We start from the raw sequence: 17,146 nt of genomic DNA on the forward strand, positions 1-17,146 counted from the left end.
CAAAGATAAGGTGGTAGTTATTGTATCAAAGATTCTTAATGCACATGTTGAGCTAAAGAATAGGTGTGGTGATATGATAATACTTGGAGATGTTATGTCTTATAATGTGTTCAACAAATCATTTATTGCATGGGATAGAGATGAGACTTATCCCCAACACATATCATCAGGAATACAAAGTGCATTTCTTTGGATTTCACTGTGGGAGATATTTTGCAAATGATATCATTTGCAAATAAGAACATAGTGGAAGGTCAATTTTTGGGGTTGGAACAAGGTATACTACAATTTCAAAGGACTTAAAGAATATGCTAATGAGCCCAGATTTGTCCCTTCAGACGTGAATCATTTCAGTGGATGCAAGTATAGAAATGACATCTAATCAGGAGTTGATGAGTTCATTGGTACTGAGAAAGAAAAAGAATTTAGAAGCAATGCCTTATCTGGAGTGGATGAATTCATACATTTTAAGAAAGGCAAAGACATCAAAAGTGTTGCCCCTTCAGAATTGGATGATTTCAATGCAATCATTTATGGAAGTGACATCTTATCAAAAGTCGATGAGTTCAGTGGTACTAAGAAGGAAAAAGATTTTGGAAGCAATGTCTTATCTAGAATCGATGAATTCACGCATATCGAGAAGGATAAAGATATCATCAGTGTTGTCCCCTTAAACTTGGATGATTTCAATGCACTTAACTATAAAAGTGATATCTTATTGGGAGTGGATGAGCTTGTTGGTGCCAAGAAAGCAATTAGTTTTAGAAGTGAAGAGTGGATGACACATTGACATGGGCAAAGAGTTTGAAAGTATGATGCTACATTGTGCTAATATAATTTGTAATCCTTGACATTGTGCCAGAATTGCGAGCGTAGGACTACTTCCTACAGTTGCTATAGCCACTCTTGTCATCAGAGCGGGGAAAATCTTGTTACTTCAACCATGTTTTGAGAGGTTTTGTACATTTGCAGTGTCTTGAATCCTCCACTTGCAGAGGGTTTGCGTGGTAGATTGGTGGGCGAAGGACTATTAGGTGAGATTTGGGGTCCCAAAAGGGCCTCCAATTAGTGTTTCATATGTGGCATTGTGGGCTTATCAAACATGGATGACATGGATATTGATTCAAATGGTCCTACAATTGCTTCAAATACACAAATGAAATCAACAAAGGACTATTTGGTATTTGACTTTGACTCTGATAAGATCAAGGATGCAACATCCCATGAAAACAAAGTGACAAATAAATTTGATGAGGAGAACTGTACAAATTCAAATAAGGATGTACAGAAGAAACAAAAACAGATATACATATGTATGAAAAGAAAGCGAGTCCAAGCAGATGTAGAAAAGCAACTAAAGAGAATAAGAGTAATGAATGAAGATGTTGTGCTAAAAACAATGCGATCTACACATTGCAAGCGCAGGCATATGCATTCCATTAACTTACATGACATCAATGGGATTAAAGAACATGTGTGGCAAAGGAGAGGGAGCAAAAGCAAAATTTTGGAATACCTTGCTTTCTAGTGAATGACAAGAAAAAGCAAAGTTTTGGAAAACATATAAAGCCTCTCAAAAATGAAAAAAGTATTTGCTATAATGCATATCGCATTACTACAGGATTATCACATGGCACATACTGGGATTTGGATAATAAAGCAAAGTATGGAGTGAAATTTAACATTCATGGAAACACAGGAAGGCCCAAAACAAGAGCCTCAACAGTCTTGGCAACAATAATTTTCAGAGACTACATTCATGAAAATGCTTTACCTCAACCCCATCTATCTGAAATGCATCTTCCAATAGCTTTGACAAAAAAAGAAGTATTTAAGTCTATTGGAGAAACACAGAGCATGCTTTGACATCTTTTGACAATTTGTATACTCTTTCGAAGAAGAGGGACATGTTAAAATCCCAAAGAGGCAAAAATGTCAAAGTCCAGTGACTTTGATGATCTAAAGCGAGCACTTGAGAGCACAACGTCTCTAGAACAGAGAGAAGCATACATAAAAGAGAGAGAATTTCATCATGGACTTGTTTGGCATTCTAGAATAAAACATGCATTTTGGAAGGAGCAAGCTATTTCTCATCCAAATGAGTACATGTGCATTATTGTAGATGGTATGGATCAGAATACAACAACATTACCCAGATTTGTTAATACTCCAAGGAAAGTACTTTTTAAAGACACATTTATGTGGAGTATTAGTGCATGGATATAAGTTTTTTGTAGACATATGGATTGATTCCTTGCATCTACATGATAGCAATCAAGTTGTGACATCTGTTATGAAGGCAATTCACAGTGTACGTACAGATTAAGATCACCTACCAACAAATTTGAGAATACAGGCAGACAATTGTAGATGAGAGAATAAGAATGTATTCTTCTTTGCATTTTTCTCAATGCTAAACACTTATCAAATCTTCAATGAAATTGAAGTTAGGTTTTTGTTGGTTGGACACCACATGAGGATATCGATCAAGTATTTAGCACAGTCTCAAGAGAGCTAAAACACAAGGACATGGAGACGATGGATGAGTTGATAAGAGAATGTGGGGGGCAAGTTGGTGGCTACAAAGGAAGGTACATTATGCTCTATGGTTGAAAGGATGTATGATTGGAAGAGATTTATTATGCCTTTCATACAAAAAGGTAGTGATGCCTTGATAGGTCATAGCGCTCCACATTACTTTCGCTTTTTCTTAAAGAATGAAAAACTAGTGATGTATTGGCAACACTGTTCTCTTGATACAACATGGGAACCTAAAGAACCTTACAGTCTCTTAACTTTAATTTTGAGCAAAGAAATTCATCCAACATGGGCCCATCCTATAAAAGAATTCAGCGAGAAATCCAAAGGTAAAATAGAAGGCTTAAAAGATTTTATTACATACAAAGAGGAAATGCCAAAGAGATTTCCTAATTGGAAGCCCTCTTAGAAGGAACACACTACTGTTGTAATTAGGAAGACCTACCAATTGATAAAGGACCTTGAGAAAATGTGAGAAGATGATGTTAAGAGAGAACAACCTTTATTTTGGCCAAATGTTAGTAAACGACTTGCACCCAGCTTATGGTCTCTTTTGAAAATGATTTTGAATCACTGTTGCCACGTCCATATTGTGGACCGAAGAAGAGAGAGTTTATGCCACAAATAGACATAGACGTCCATTGTTTTGTTTCAGTTTGACCATTGGACGATGAAGGGTTACAAAAGTGGTGGATGTGAGCATGGATGGCCAAGGGAGAGCTACAACATTTACAATGATATGGTATGAACCACTGGGTAGGAAGGAGAACCAAGATAACAATACATTGTATATTAGTTGTTTGAAAAAGGAATGGGTCCCAAACCATGAAGCAGTTCAAAGCTTTCCATACAGATAGTCATAGTATTCTGAAAATCAAGGACTAAGAAAACAAAGAAGCACATGGGGTATAATGTAGAAGAAAAAATAAAGGTACCACAACCAATTATTTCACACATTACAGAGTTCTCAAAGATGCTTGCTAAGGAGGAAGTAGGAGATAGCACAAATGAAGAATGCCCATGATAACATCATTCAAGCATCCATAAAGAATGAAGGTGATGGTGGTCAAATGAGAATGAGTGAAGATGGCACCCAAGTGACAAGTCATGACAAATTGGACATTCAAACACAAAATGTTAGGATTGCCCATTTGTACTTAACTCATTGTAAAGGTAGAAATAAATTATTGAAAAGGCCGTGACAAATTCCTTTGTACAAAGACTCATCTAGATCAATATTTCTTGTAAACTTATGATCATAATGTAAAATTGCAAGCATAGCTATTGCTATTTTTCATATTACAAAAGAGTCTTCCATGTCTCTTGTCTATATAAACCTTTTAATTTCTTGAATCTTCAAGAGTGTTATAGTTTTCTTCTAGATTTTTGCATTGAATTTTAAGTGCAATTGCATGGATTAAATTAATTTAATAATTCTTTATTTTGTATTAAGTGATTTTTCATAAATTTATAATAATAACCTAAGGAATTTTTTAAATATGAATAGGAATACAAAATTAGGATTTAATTATAGTTTTTACATTATTAGTGTAATATTGTAGAGAGATATTGTGACATTTATTGTGTGGAAATCTAGTGCTAGAAAGGAAACTTTGATTCTCGAATGATGTTTTCATAAAGTAAACTTTCCATTTGGGAAGGGATTTTAGGATTAGTCCAAATGTAGACTCTGGAGTCCAAAATTAATGAAGTAAGTGTTATTAATGAAAATCTTGTGATTTTAAAGTTCTTGGAACACAGTGACAAATGCTCCTTATTTCTTCTTTTGTCTTTGAAAAGACCAATATGTCACCAAAGAAAGTATCTGTGAAATGGTTGTAGGGACTGAAAATCCTATCCATCATGCAATTGAAAGTGGCTGGTGCATTGGTTAACTTGAAGGGGACCACCAAGAACTCATCAGTGGTTTGTAAAGCTATCTTATGAACATCTTGACAAAATATGAAGAGGGGAGAGGAGAAGAGTGGAGATGAGGAGAGAGGGCACAACTAGAGAGCACACCACAAATGACTAACTGTACACTAGATCTAGTTAAAAATGTAGAATATATACAAACCCATTTAGGGTTAGGGTTAGGGCATCTAACCCTTTCCTTTATAGCACTCTATTAGAGTGCTATGCACATATGATCACATGATGGTGCTATGCACATATGATCACATGATGTTGAGCATGAACTCTCAACACCTTCCCTCAAGATCAACATCATGAAGTAGGCCTTCCCTCAAGATGATGATTCTGGGGAATCAAAGAAGGACTGAACATTACATTCCATCACACTCCTTTAATGGGAATGTCCTTCCTCTACGTCAAACCAAGAGCTAGTTGGTGTTTCTCAAAAAGCTCTTTACCGAGTGGTTTGGTAAAGATGTATCCAACATTCTCTTTGCTATCACAATGTTGTAGTGTGATTTCACCAAGTAACACTCTTTCTCTGATGAAGTGCTCTTTCAAATCAATGTGCTTTGTCTTGATATGCCCACTTACATGATGATCATCTTGCAGGAAATTGGATGCGAAGTCACGCAAATGCATCATGGTTGGCTACAATGAAGAAAGCAAAGCATACAAGTTGTATGGTCCCATTAACCGCAAGGTCATTATCTCCAGCGATGTAATCTTTAATGAGGAATGAGAATGGAAGACCTCAAACACACAGGAGATAGACACACCAATTTCACAGTCAGTTACAGAAAAGGTTAATGAAGAAGAGTAAGAATTGCTAGTAACACCCCAGGCAGAGCCACAGCAACTCCGACGGTCTACTAGGGAAAGCAAACCTCCAGCCAAATTGACATATGCTCACAAAGGCAAAGCAATTCAGGTTGAAACCACCAACTATGCTCTTATGACTACCATCATGGCTACACAAGAGCCAGCGTACTTCAAAGATGCATAGACAAGCCAGAATGGCAAAGTACTATGAATGAAGAAATGGATGCTTTGTATAAGAATAATACTTGGGAATTATGCGATCTTACACCAGGAAAGAAGGCCATAGAAAACAAATGGGTATACAAAGTGAAGTACAATCCAGATGGAAGTATTCAAAGATACAAAGCTAGACTAATTGCAAAAGGATTTGCATAGCAATATGGTCAAGACTATGATGAGACTTATGCTCCAGTAGCAAAGATGGATTCCATACGGTTCGTGATATCACTAGCGACACTTAGCAGATGGAATGTGTACCAGCTCAATGTCAAGATCCTTGTACCAAGCCTAAGGTTAGTAGTGCAGCTCACAAATGGTAAAAGGAAAGCACTAAGGAATAGGCTGATGAATTCACAAAAGTAACCAATAAGGAAGATGCTAGACGAATTGACAAATTACTATGAAGGGCAACCTAGTCATAGACTATAATATAAATGAAGAGGAAGGGATTGCATGACCAGCACATCAAAAATAGAAAATTTGTACAAACAATGATGGTCCTTCTTTACAATGCTAAGCTAATGGTCTTGCTCTTCAATCCCAAGACAAGGATGAAGAATCAAAATCTATCAATATTGGATTGAACCATACAGGATCAAACACTATCATGATAATGAAATGGGAACAAATTACCAAAATAAATAGATTGTACTATGGATCGCGTCTCCAAGGCACAACATGTGCTTCAAGCAAATACTCTTTGACCTTCATGAGAGAGTAGGTGGGCACACCTAGCTGGCAATCATTACATGTCAAATCAATGGGATGAAGGGAAGATGTCAAAGGGAGAGAAGGTGCTAAATCTAGCATGTATTACTTTAGAGCAAGGAGCATTGAATGGACATGATGCAATGGCAAAAGGAGATTTCATGACAAAGATGCCATTATGAGTTTAATTAACATGGAGTCAACAATGGATGTACAATCGAGGAGAGGTATTTAAATCCATTCTATTCGAAATCAATTCAATCGTATGCATCCTTTTGTGAGATCAAAGTGAAGAGTGCTCAGCCTAAACACTCCCCCTTTTGCATTCATGATCAAGGGAGGTAACCTAAATTCACATCTATTTAAACTCACTTCAATTGTATATATCCTTTTGTGAGATCAAAGAGGAGAGTACTCAACCAAAGTTCCTCTCTTTCTTATATTCAATATACAACCTCCATAGCCCAAATATACTTCACATGTCACCCTTCCCAAAGAGCCTTCTATGCATTGCTATGACTAAATTTACACAACATGAGAGTAGAATAGGTAGTAACAAAGTTCATGGTAGACATACCCTCCAAAACAAACACATAGAACAAGCAAAAGGACTCATCATTTTCTTTGAAGAAACAAGATTTGACAAAGAAGGTAGAAGGAATCTTGAGTCACGTTTCAATCTTGAGTCACAACCTTCCCAAAGAGCCTTCTATGCATTGTTATGACTAAATTTGTGTGACGCTAAAGTGGAATAGCTAGTAACAAAGTTCATGGAAGACATATCACACATATAGCAAGCAAAATAACTCACCATTCACTTTGAAGAAGCCAAATTTGACAAAAAAAGGTAAAAGGAATTGACATACAAGGGGCTCTTGAGAAAAGTTGGCCACTAGTAGCCATTGCATGGGTAGAGCAACAAGAATTATCATGAAGTAGATGTGATTGAACACTATGACCAAAGAAGAAATCAACACCTACAATGTATGCACAAATCTTTCAAAGCACAAAGCGATTGGCAAATAGATCATGTTGAATGAAGAAAATGTGGTGAAAAATTTTAGGCTTCAATCAGCTAAAAGAACTTGGTTGCAAGTGCAAGGTCCAAAGCAAGGTTCTAAAGATATATGCCAATACATTCTTGTGTTTTCTCCTAGAATGAATCCAATTAAGGATATTAGACATGTCCCTTGACAAATCATCTCAAAGATAAACAAGACATCAATAGGAACAATGTCAATTGGGCCAACCTCCTCAAGGCCAATGTAAATGAACAAGTGAAGGAGTTGCAAGGAAACAATTAGAAAGTGTGGTTAGTTAGGAACACACCTCAACGTGCTTTTGCAAGAGCTAACGAAGGGACTAAAGTAGCGTAGATGTTTATGGTCCATGATGATAATTCACCAAAATTGCACTAAGGCCTACTAATAGGGATTACATAATCACATGGCTTTTTATATGAATTATAGGCATGAATAAGTTTTTCATAAAACGGCAGTTGCTGCAATGATGCATGAAAAAATTTCAATTACAATTACTTGAAAATCAATGAACTTTTGCTAGTAATGGCCTGGCTACCATCGGTAACTGGTTGACTAACTAGTTAGATACACACACACATCAACACAACAATAAATGGGAGCTGATTGAAGCGCTACTACATCAACACGCAAGCCATCCCCGACAAAAATGAAGATTTGGGAAACCAAGTCTTCCTTAGTTAGGATTAGATTATTGTATCACGAGCACTCACTAGCATATGCACATTTTTGCACATATAGTTTGCACTAGATTGTTACATGCACACTCACTGGCATATGCATGTTTTTGCACATTTAGGAAGACCTAATCAATTTTGTATGAGATGTCAGCTGATTGGGCAATGATGAGTGGTGGCACAGGTGACATGTCTGTTGACATGGCAGACGATGTGTCACAGTGGATTTCATATTTACTTACATATTCCTTGAAATAATTTCGATTTTTTTGCTCCCCAAAAATGACTTGAGCCTATATATTTTGACCCCTCCTACCTTTTGTCCACTCGTCGCTCGAGGGTTTTTGCTCGGAAAATGGAAACCCCCACCTCACCAAAAAGGGCTACACCCAAGCAAACAATGACCCAATACCTATACGGAATGATGCAGATAATTAGAAAAGGAGTACATTCGTAGAAAGGATTTGGATCTTTATGATGAAGCCTTAGCTTGTGAAGGCCAATCTCTCAGAGCTTAGGCTATGCACACTTAAAGGTAGCATGGAGGACATCCTCTTCTACTTGCATGCACATTGCAAATCTTTGGAATCTTGGCAACATGCGTAATCTTGAGATCCACAAAAGTAGATTTCAGCTGCCCAAGATCATCCAGAAATCCATCAATGTTGCTAGGTACAAGGCAAGTGCCATCTTCATGCTGATTATGGAAAAAGTTTCATGGATTTCTCGAGGAGAGAAATTGCTTTCATTCACAATCTTCTTCTCACTAGCAAGAGATATCGAAAGTGTGATCTAAGGAATAAAGTTCCTACCAATTGAACTATATCATTTTTGCAAACTGAACAAAAATGCTTGCCATAAGAATAAAGCAATGTCATGATACAAAAATAGCTATGTAGAAATTTCCTAATTCATTGACTCTATTCGTCTTTGGACAAAACCAATAACACTGGTAGCCTAAATGGATAGATTATAGTTTCTTGTCTTTTGTCCCTGGCCAAAGTTGTTTGTCTCTACATTAGAAGCAGCGAAGGACTAAGTGCAACCATTTATGCGGCATTAAATTGAAACCCGAGCAAAACGCTCTTAGATAACCCCCAACATCCTTAAACAAGTCTTGCACCACAAATAAAATTTTCATCAAGATCACAGTACCGCCTTTGCCTCAATCGAGGCAATCCATATAGCCTAACAATCAAAGTTGATACCAAAAGAAATTATCCTCCGCACACTCCAATTCCTAAAACAAGACAACCATTACGTCATCAGTCGAATGCACCTAAGTTGTTTCTCCCGATTGCAGGGAAACTCCTCAAGTTCCACAAGAGAATCGAGATCGAAAAATGTGACAGATCGCCACCTTTTGTCCGAGCACCCCAAAGCTATTGAGACAAACCTGCTTTCTTTCACACCCTCCAGACTGCAAGTTGCCTCTTTGATCTGCTTAGGCACTCCAATTCACGGAGGGGCTCTTTGCGAGAAGCCCCCTCCAACATGTTCTTTCTGGCAACTTCTCATCCCCATCCTTAGCAGACCCAACCACCAACTGAGCCACCTCCAAAGTATCAAAGTGCAAATCATGGGCACTGACTTCCTCTATGTTCGTGGGATATGCATTCCTTGGAAACTACGAGAGCTTCCTTCTGACCGGCCTCCTTGGAGACTTCTTGGCAAGTGACTGGACTCGATCGACCCTAGAGGATCTAATTAGCTTGCTTAGCACCGCGCGTAAGGAGAGAAGCCGTAGAGTAGCGTTGCCACATGGCGCAGGTCGTGTTGACACGTGGGTTGATCAAGTTGAGACTAGAGCGGCACGTCCATTGGTGCATGGAGATGGCGATGGAGATGAGAAGGGCGCTCTTTGGAATCTTGGTGTCCTCCTCCTCCCCCTCCTCCTCGAGGCTCCACGACCATCACAATCCCTCCGCTAACGTACTTGCATTGTCTTCAGTCAGATTCCAACAAGGATGGCTGCCAAACCCACGTCTGAACTTGGCGGAGATCCCAGCGTTCCGGCCACTTTGCTGTACAGCAAGTCCAGTAAGCAGATCTTGTTGCTGGAAGCGGGCAAGGAACTCGTAGACTTAATCTTGGGCTTTCTCACGCTTCCCTTAGGTTGCGTTGTGAAGCTTCTTGCAGAAGCTGAACAAGGCGAAAGGGTTTTCAATACGGGTAATAGACTGGGAGACGTCGGGGAATACAAGGCCACCCACACAGGTGCAGCTAACAAGCCCCTCTCCGGAATCACAAATCTCTTCGAAACTGTCAAAAAGCTCCACGATGCTAGATTCTGCACATCAAAGAGATCTCTTACGGATCCCAGACCGGTAATTCCTTGGGGCGGTAAGATTGTTGTTCTGCCACGAGCCGAAGGATCATCGCGAGGGTCCGGCTTCTTCTGCTGCAACTCTGGCCCGTGCGAGTACATTTCCTCTAGGTGCGACCAAAAATGTCCTAAACACAAGAAAAAAATGGATATAGCTTGTAAACTCATGACCGAAGACGACAATGCTCGTTCGCCATCTCAGATCCAATCGCCGAAAGGCAAGCATTCACAAGAAGAGCTGATCAGTGATAGACATAGGGGTTCCCTGAAAGACAAGACTAGTAGCATACTAGGTCCGAAAGACGGCAACCAAAGCTCCGACTCGATAGGCGGGTTTGTAAAGCCGGATAACACTTTCATGATTACAAATTCTTTAGAGATGTTTCCTAGTTCTACTATCAATTCCATAGTGAGGTTGTCGTCATTGAAATCTGAGAAACTTGGTGACCTGGATACGATAGAAATCTCTGTTGGCAGTGAAGAGGTAATAAAAGGTCTCAAATCCTATATTTGCAAAACGTGGAGGAAGCGTGGGAGGGACTTCTAATGGTGATTGCAGTGGACTGCAGATATTACAACTTCTGAGAGCTTCAATCGTCTCCAGCAACATCCTCAACGATGTTTTCTCAAAACACTGCAGAAAAGGTGATTACCAGGATACAACGTGTGTCTAGTTCGTCCCTTCTGATATATTACGATTTAAACATGGTTTAATTTGCTGCTACCTGGTCGCTTCCTTGCAGGCATTTCGTTATGAATGGACGTTCTCACTCTCGGTGCCAGATTGAGACAAAAAGCTGTCGGATTTTTTGCCCTAGTCCTTGCGCCGTTAAACAAAACCTGCAATGTAAGAAGCGCAAGAAGATGACCAGAGGCGTGTCTGAGGTCCCCTTCATCCGCAAGTTTTGTAAACAAAGCCTAATAATATTTGGAGCCACAAAAATTATAAAACATGTCGTGAATGGGTCTCTTCTTTGCACCTATATTTTCCCAAGTGTGATTCACCATCATGTCATTTTATTTCCAAAAATCAAAAGCATGAAAAAAATTTAATATAACATTGCTGCTTGAATTAGGAGATGAATACTTGGTAGTGTGAAAACCTTGTGAATTGTTGTGGCCCTCCAATGTGCATGGTCGTCATTGCCCAGGATTTTCAATTTCCAATCCCTCCCTCATGTAAAGCACATGCAAAAACAAGTGCGCATGGGCACTGCCTCCAATGCCCAAACACGTACCACACACGATCACATGCACAACAAGTTATGTCGATTGTGAGGGTCTGAGTATTGATATTTTTGCATGTATTTAATATTTTTGCCCACTTTCTTGAGTACTTATCACCTACAAACTAGTACACCATATGCACTGCTTTTCTAGTTCTACAGTGGAAGGAGATAAATAAACTAGTCTCTAAACAAGAGCTATTGCAAATTTGGCCCTTAGAGGCTGGTAATAGCCAAGCTAGGAGACGCATAAGAATGATGGGGGGAAGATGAGACCACCTATGAAGTGTCGAGATGAGCAAATTTGGCAAAATGTATATGGAAAGCCACCTCATCACAACAAGGTAGGCCAGTACTTTGCCAAGTTTCTCTATGTGGAGTTCGTCAAAGGCATCCGAGTGGACTTCTCCTCTTATCCTGACAAGCGCTTAGCGTACACCTCGTCACATAGAAGTGACAATCGCATAGTCACAATTATCAGAGGCATTAGAGGGTGCATGTGGACTACTAGAGCAACAAGTGGCACAACTGCATGAGGAGAACATGGCCTGGCTCAAGCATGTTCAACCTCTATTCCACACCTAGAAAATGAAAGACCACAGACCGAGCTTGAGCTACATAACTAGATAGCAACTCTTCATGTTCAATGAAAGAGTGTTCAAGAGCTCAACATATAGTTGCAAAAAGAGAACCATGATGCATGTGTAGCACTGATTGGTGACATGGGTGATGAGGTGCAGTTAGCTATGTGTTGGCACCCATCTTGCCAACTATATGCCTTGCAACTGCTTCCCACGGAGCATCCAGATGCATGTTTATGTCCTATATGCCAATGTTTATTTGATGGGTCATTGTTTGCTTGGATGCAGTCATTTTTTATGAGGTTCAAGGTCTTTTCTCTATATAGGTATCTTGTATGACCCATAACTTATTCATTGCTCAATGGAATTCAGCAAACTTTGTCTTCAAGTTGTAGTACGTCTTCAAACTTAAACATGAGACCAAAAAATTATATAAGGATTTAGAACGAGCCCGTTAAAGCATTACAAATGCTATGTTGCATGTGAAGCATGCATCCTAAAGACTATAGGATATAGCAATTTATTCAAAAACATCAAAATTTTATTCTATACAAACATGCAACAAAGTAATCATTCAAAAGTACACTATGTGAGCTTCTCCTTAACCCAAGGACACACCTAAATGAGAACATTAGGCATGAATTAATGGGCCTCCAATGTTGTGCTAAAGTGATGCACACCCATTTGAGGACACGCTCCATAACTTTTTTTTGATTTGTTGAAAACCAAAATGGATTGAAATTTTGGAATCGAAACTAGTGGGACTACTTCATGGAGGTCTTAAAACATTGATAGTTGTTGGTATTGGTATCTAGATTCACCCTAAAATGAAAGAAGTTGAAAATGTGCAATTTGTGCATGTGCAAAGATCTTTAATAAATCCAACACTATTTACAATTTTGAATTATTTCATTTTCCATGCACTTGTGTGCTATATGGCTCATAAGCATGCCAAAGGTCATTGCATTTCATAATACACACCATCAAACCCGATAGCATGCCCTTTGGCCTATTTGTGTTTTGAAGCATTTGAGGCCACATTGCACTTTTTGGGGATATCCACTTCTACTAAAGTGTATCGCCAGAGAGGGGAAAACCAGCAGCTGAAAGTTTTGCTACTCCTACGAATTTCAAATTTTCACACCTCCTGCCTGTCAAATCTTGGAAGATTAAGTACCTGCAACCTGCCCGACCTGCCCTGTAACCCGCACGCATGTCCATGTGACCTTGTGCTGTCTTTGGTTTGGCATTGTCATCTTTCAGGTAAGTTATCTTCTATTCTTTGCTCGCCTCACAAGCTAGCTTCTCTCTGTTTTGGTTTGGCATTGTCATCTTTCATTAATCATTGCCATGGCAACATGCAACTCATCATGGCTTGCAAGAGAAGTAGATAGAGGCTATGAGATAGCAAGCTAAAAATATTGGTCAGGGCACAAGGAATAGATTATGGGTCGGGGAAAGAAATGGCACGGTATCGAAATGACAACAGAAGACACTTTTGCAATGTTTGCGAAGGGAGAAACAACGAGAAGAAAGAAGACTCCTTGTAGAGTAGCAGCAAGAAACAGTTGCAGATGCCACGCACTTGATCATTGCCATCAGAGCGAAGAACTCGAGCTATGATGTCACGATTGGTGGTAGCATTCGAGAAAGCAACATCAAGCCATTCAGGTGAATACTAGTCTCAAGTCTTCAGAAGCTTTAGCCTACACCCTAAAGTTCATAGAGTGACAACCCTACCAACACCTCAGGAGATGCACGCAGAGTGGAAGCAGTGCCCGATCCGAGTAGTCTATGGGCTTCAAGAGAATGCAAGAAAAGGAGAGACAGCCTAAGTGTGAAAGTCGTCACAAGATGGTGATGTTTTGGCATGAAAATATGAGAGTTTCTCCAAATAACAAGGACATCTGTAGAAAGCAGATGGGATGCAAGATGTTTAATGAGCACATCATACACATGCTTGATACAATGTAGGTCAGTGGTTGCCTAAACCAGCTCGGTGGTTATAACTTGTTTGTGATTGAGCTTTGAGATAGTTTACTTGTTTCATTTCTTGATACAACGCAAGTCAATGGTTACCTAAGCTAGCTCGGTGGTTGTTTGTGATTGAGCTTTAGGATAGTTTACTAGGCTGGCTTGGACTTAATGTGATTGTCCTAAACTAGCCTGGTGGTTGGAATATCATGCAACCATGGCTGGTTCAGCTCAAACACCAGAACCAGGATGGCTTGGACTTAATGTGATTGTCCTAAACCAGCCCGATGGTTGGAACATCATGCAACTGTGGTTGATTCAGCTCAAACACCAGCTATGTGATTGTCTTGAACCAGTGTGGTTGAACAGGAAGTAACAACAATATATTTCACACAATAGAATAATAATATATTGTTATTTTACGAAACTAGCCCGGTGGTTGGAACGTCATGCAACAGTGGCTGGTTCAGCTCAAACACTAGTGTGGTTGAACAGACATTAGTTGTTGACCAGCTCGGTGGTTGAAATTACTGTGTTTCTTAGTACTTAAATTTGTTAAATTTAATTTCCTATTGTTCGGGTCATATACCACTTAATTTCTAGACCGAGATGGCTTGGACGTAATGTGATTGTGATTGTCCTAAGCCAACCCGATGCTGTTTCAAGTTAAACAGCAGTATCTGATTGAAATTGTGATTGAACAGAAATAAAGAAATGAAAAGCAATATATTGGTATAGAAATGAAAAGCAATATATTGTTATTTTCTAATTGTGAAATTCAAAAATGAAAAAGCAATATACTTGTTATTGTCTAATTGTGGCCGTTAGGCTAAACTAGCCCGGTAGTTGAAATAGTGACTATTCTAAACCAGCCCGATGGTTGAAATTGTGACTGTGTCCTAAACCAGCCCAGTGGTTGAAATTGTGACCGTCTCCTAAACCAGCCTGGTGGTTGAAATTGTTTTGTTTTGCTAGTACCTTATTATATATGATTGTATTAAACTAGTATGTGGGTTGGCATTGTTTTGTTTTCCCATAGGTTGATTAGTTTAATTAGACCGCATTTTTGCACATACTGTATTTTGTTTTATTTTCCTCATAGTAGTGCAAAAAGGGGGCTTGCATGTTGGGTAAGTAGACGGATTGTATCTCAATTTTATGGATCAGAATCAGGACATTTCAACTCCATTTCAATTGGGCACAATAACTTTGAGCATTGGAAGCCCTGGTATGTCAAGAAACTCAAAGACAAGAATGTTTGTCATTGCCAATTTGCCACACACACATATTCTTTGACTTGTGCAGGCAAGGTGTGAATGACTTGAGCTCCATGGGGATCGATGCCCATGTCTCCCCGATGAATGTGCAATCTGTAGGCCATCTAGATCCTCATCATGTGTCATAAGAAAGGCCACTTGGATCCTCATCATGTGTCCCGAATAACCACCGTGCTTGTTTTTGTAAATCCCAAAGGATAGATTAACACCACACCTGTTTTTAGTATATCCCAAATAACCACCATGCTTGTTTTTAATCATCTAATCGCACGTCATGGGTTCCAATTGCATTTTCCTTGGTTGCACACAAGGAAAATAGCTTCCACTAACAGGCTGGTTCTCAAGTTAACTATAGTCGAAATTCAACCGTCGGGTTGGTGAAATATTAGAAAATGCATTTATTTATGGCGTCCCCTTTAGGCTAATTCTCTTTAACTATTTTCAAATTTCAACCACCGAGCTGTGACCACAAATCCACGGGTGACCACACATCCTAAACAAATGAATTGCATGCCATTCATGAATCATCTTGTAATAATAGAAGTAAACCACGATGCTAGTGGCAATTAATATCCTAGTGTGCAACCAACCACTATGCTAGCGACCACCTATCCTGCACTACAGTAGCCTTGCCATCCTAAAATGGATCGTATTGTTGCATAGTGCTATACTAAAATAGTCCCCTTTAGGCTGGTTCTCTTTATCTATTATCAGAATTCAACCATCGGGTTGGTAACCACAAATCCTAAATGAATTGCAAGCTATAGAATCGTATTGTATTATTGGAAAATGTCCATCAAATTATAAAGTCCAACTCAAGGAAACATTTTCAAATTATAAAGTCCAACTGAGTGAAGCAGTCATAAGAAAATAGAACCCTCAAATCCGACTAAATGCAACATTTTCAAATCATAAAGTCCAACTGAGTGAATCCAAGGACGGATAAAATCCTCCCCAAGTGCAGCCTTTCACCTTTGATTTCCACACTTGGACCAGTCTTGTGAATAGCTCCGATTGAGGTACTTTGACTGTAAATTCAGATATAGCCACATCTTGCCATGGATAATCTACTCTTTTCGGAGCATTCAGATAGATGAGCAACCTTGAAATCACTGCCCACGGCTAATTGCTGCCTAGCTACAATAGCTGTATCCGACGGAGCTACAGATGAGCCACTCGCATTCTCCTGCAGACTGCACTGTTGCTTGAAAGAAGCCTTTTCTGACGAATCTATAGTCCACCAGAGTGACATTTCCTTGGTAGGCTGAGGCAACCCACCTTGGGAATTTGTCTTCAGATGGGACATGACCAAGGAATAGGAGAAAGACTCCACAGTCTAGCGAGCTACTATATTCTCGGTGCAAGGTTTCTAGCTTAATGTCGACTTGTAGGCGAACCACCTTCCTCGAGGGACCCTCTCTGCTCTGAAAACCATCAAATTTCCTAGTATTGATGTGTTTCAAGCCTTGTTCCAAACAAGCAAGCTCGATAGCTTCAGCTACTGCTTGTTGAATCTGAGATAACCGCCTTAGCATACGAGCCTGACTCGTGGCTCGGACCATCTTTCTCATCACTCAATTTTTTGCACTTTTCTAGCGACATCTACCCCTAGGGGACTATGACCTTTGTACCTCAGGGGGTCTTCTCTTATCAGAGGGCATGACTCTCAGACTTCTGGAGCTCACAGGAGCTCAACCCTAACCCCTTTCCTTCCTCTTCCCCTTTGCCCTCTCTATTTAATTATCTCCTTCTCCCCCCCCCCCACCCCCTTTACATTCTATTTCTATATCTATCACTCCCATTCTCTATAGATATATACTTCCATTACCATATTGCCCAAATCC

This window comes from Dipteris shenzhenensis, chromosome 10, assembly GCF_047967505.1.
Source record: "Dipteris shenzhenensis isolate YYH24624 ecotype China chromosome 10, Dip_SZ_1.0, whole genome shotgun sequence".
Lineage (NCBI taxonomy): Eukaryota > Viridiplantae > Streptophyta > Polypodiopsida > Gleicheniales > Dipteridaceae > Dipteris > Dipteris shenzhenensis.